At 46.3% G+C, this 3,752-nt stretch overlaps 1 pseudogene; it reads right to left on the bottom strand.

Annotated features, from left to right (window-relative positions):
* Positions 1 to 2,048: 2,048 nt before the first annotated feature.
* On the bottom strand, positions 2,049 to 2,579 carry LOC102819900 (annotated as a pseudogene).
* Positions 2,580 to 3,752: the final 1,173 nt, after the last annotated feature.

Consider the following 3,752-nt stretch of genomic DNA (forward strand, 5'->3'; position numbering starts at 1 on the left):
TCCTATCAGCTGGTAGTTTCACTCTCCACTCTAGTCCTCTGTGGCCACACCGCTGACTCTGGGCCCAAGAGTCCCCAGGTCTCCCCACACTGCTGGCCAACCAGGTCCCTATCTGGCTCCACAGAAGCCCACCGAACATTGTAGGGCTTAGCTTGCCGTTTCATTGCTGCTTTTACCCCACTTCCCCCTATTGGCGATGCATGTGGTCACCAATGTGGTTGTGATTTCAAAAGTGGATTATCAGTCTTACTTCATAGGCACCTCTTGTTGGACTTGAACCTTCCACTTTTGGGTTAGCAGCCAAGTCTGTTAATTGCTTATACCACCCAGAAACTCTCATCTTACCATGCAGGAAAGACATTTCAACCCTGATTTTACTACTCATTGAAGCATCTCAAATGATTGGCTAGTCATAAGAGGTAAAAGCTTTCAGTCTGTGTAAGAGTTACCTTTTAAATATAAATTTGAGCAAATTCAAAGCTATTTCTTGCCTTCTAATGAATAATGGTCTACAACCATGCCATCCTGAATGGGCCCAATCTCATCTGATCTCAGAAGCTAAGCAGGGTCGGGCCGGGTTAGTACTTGGATGGGAGACTGCCTGGGAATACTGGGTGCTGTAGGCTTTTGGAGCCCTGGTGTGGTACTGTAAGTTGAACACTGAAACTCAAGATCAGTTGAACTGCAAGGTCAGCAGTTCAAACTCACCAGCTTCTCCTCAGAAATCCTACACAGGGCCACTAGGAGTTGAAACCGACTTGATGGCACTTAACAACAACAAGGAGAAATGAGTAAGAGAAAGGGATAATGGAGTTGCAGCTAAGTTTAGGGATGAGAGAATGGTGTGTTGATAGGTTTGGCCCCATAAGGTAAATGATAAACAATAATAGCATTTATCATGAGGGTTCTAATGGGGAAAACGTGAAGGACCCCTATAAGGCAATGGGGTTGGAGCTGACCTGAGCATAGGAGGATGGCAGTTGGCTAGCCCAAACATCTTACAACCATCTTCTCCCTCCTCTGCCTTCACTGAAGAGGCTGGAAGTTGAAACAGTGAGTGTTCACAGTGATAATTATACCCCAGAAGTAGCCATTGACACAGTCCTTACCAGTAAGGCTCCAACAGAAATCTGTGTTTGCTTTTCTGATAAGAGGGGACAGAACTGCTGATAAGAGTTGCTTCTGCCACCCTTTCTCCCTTTCCTGGTTTGAAGTAAACATGATGCCTGAAACCATAGGACTTACACTGTAACTGAAGCAAACATCTGGAGGAAGACAGGTGCAGTACAGTGAATTGCTTCATGTGGCTCTGCTACACGTACGTGTTGTAATGTTCATCAGACAACATTTTTTTTTTTTTTTCTGATGGGTCTAGGTCATAGAAGGTTGGAACAGAGACTGATAGAATGATATGGTTTCATTGTGAATGACTGTTAACAGGACTAATTGTGATGGTCAAAACTTGGACTTCTTAAAACACGTATAAAATGAGTCATCTCAGAAGCAGGAATGGAGGGTCTCACTCCCATGACACAGAGAGTGCTAGGAGTGGAATGCATCTTTTGGATGCCAAGATCCCTCTGCATTGAACTTCCTCAACCCAGGGACAGAAAGCTGTGACGCTGGTACAGTGGCAGGGGAACAGAAGCAGAACAGAGAGCCAGAGCACAAGACAGAGCAGTGGGCTTCCCTGCCCACATAGTAAATAAAGCTCAGTGCCTTTGGGTAGAAGGCTTACTTTTGGACAGATGCCTGCAGGTACTCAATTCTAGACCCATGGAGCTAGAATTGAGCACCTTCAGGTTGAGGCTTCTAGTGGAGTGGAGTGCCCTTTCAGCATGTATCAATAGTGCTAAAAGAGCATTGTAAACTTTCTGGAGCAGGGTAGAGGCCAAAGCGCTCATGCCTGAGAAGTGAAGGACCTGAGAGAGGCCTGCCTGAGGGTGTGGCTGAGAAGAGGCAGTTCTGACTGTAGCACAGGACACCAGCTCCATACAGATGGTAGCCCAAAGGGTCATGCCAATCCCTCTGGCCTCAGATGGAGAACTCTATTCCATCTTTGTAGGGGACTGGGCACCTTTGGGAGCCTGAGGTGAGACCTTGGTTGGGGCTGGAGTTGAAGCCTTGGCTGGGGCTTTAGTTGAGGCCTTGGCTGGAGCTTTAGTTAAGGCCTTAGTTAAAGCTTCAGCCTTAGTTTTAGCACTGGCCTTGGACTTTGGCTGACAGAGCCTCAAACCCTTGACAATGCGTGCCTGAGCACACTTACCCTGCTTGGGATGGGCAATGTAGGCCAGTGGACTGAGGTTGCAGTTGACACCCCTTGGGATCTTAGTCTTGATCTCTTTGGGCTTTATGAGAGCTTCGATGGCCTCAGCACATGCATCCATGGCCTTGGCGTTATTGGCCTGCATCTTCTTCAGGCCCATCTTATTGTGCTTCTTGGCAAAGTGCATGTTCCTCGGAAAGTAGGGGTCCACCCCCTTGAGAGACTCATATTGTTGTGACCCGGGTTTCTTGATACCATTTCTGTGCCATTTTTGGGACTGGTTGTGCGTGGTGTGGTTTTTGGACTTGGCCATGTCTGCACTGATGCCTGCAGCTCCCGACATGCCAGGGACTGGAAGAGAGCTGCCCTGAGCAGTTTTGAATCCTGCCTTAAAACTTGAACTTCCCTAGTAAGCCTCATGATAAAGAGTATGGTGTCTGTATTCTGTATTCGGCTGTGGCAGCGAACAACTGAATCCAGCTGAGTACAGAGAACTAGAGGAGGGTTGTTGTTGTTGTTGTTGTTGTTATGTGCCATGGAGTCGGTTCCGACTCATAGCGACCCTATACAGGGTTTCTGAGGCTGTAAATCTTTATGGGAACACAAAGCCTCATCTTTCTCCCAGGGAACAGCTGGTAGTTTCTAACTGCTAACCTTGTGGTTCACAGCCCGATTCATAACCACTACGCTACCAGAGCTCCTTAGAGAAGGGATGGTTGGTGTTATTATTTTTTTTAAACAGAAAAATTCAGATCCCTAGGCCTGACATAGATGAACCACTGAACCACACAGGCAACTGTCCACATTCCCACTTCCTGTTAAAGGAAGAACAGGAAATCCCTTCATCAGAGCCCCAGGAATCAGGCTTCAGGGGCTATGAAGGCACGATGGATTCGCTCTAGACTGTTTACAAGAAGGTTGATGGTTTAAAGCCACCAGTCACTTGGAGGGAGAAAGATGTGGCAGTCGGTTTCTCTAAAAATTACAGCCTTGGAAACCCAATGAGGCAGTTCTACCTTGTTCTAGAGGATCAGTGTCAGTAGGAATTGATCCAACAGCAACAGCTTTTATTTGAGTTCCAGTGTGGCATTGTAAGAAAAGCACTGGACTTCTAACTGCAAGGTGTGTGCCTGAAACCCACTGGTCTCTCCTCAGAAACCCTATACAGATTTGCTATGAGTCAGAACTGACTTGATTACACTTCACAACAGTCAGGTTTCCTGTTTTATGAATCATTCACAATTGATTGATGCCCAAACTCCAGGGCCTTTGTTTCCAGATAATTCCAATACAGCATGGAGGGTTTGTTGTGCATAACAACAATAACACAACTCAACTTCTAAGAAGGACATGTCAAACCTTGGCCTCACTTTCTATTCTAAAGGAATGTAATATTTTGTGATGTCTGACCAGGTTAGAGGTAATAGTTTATGGTCATTAACAATACTGACAGCTGATATTTTCTGAGTAGTAACCATGAGCAGGA

Source organism: Chrysochloris asiatica, unplaced genomic scaffold (genome assembly GCF_000296735.1).
Source record: "Chrysochloris asiatica unplaced genomic scaffold, ChrAsi1.0 scaffold00090, whole genome shotgun sequence".
NCBI lineage: Eukaryota > Metazoa > Chordata > Mammalia > Afrosoricida > Chrysochloridae > Chrysochloris > Chrysochloris asiatica.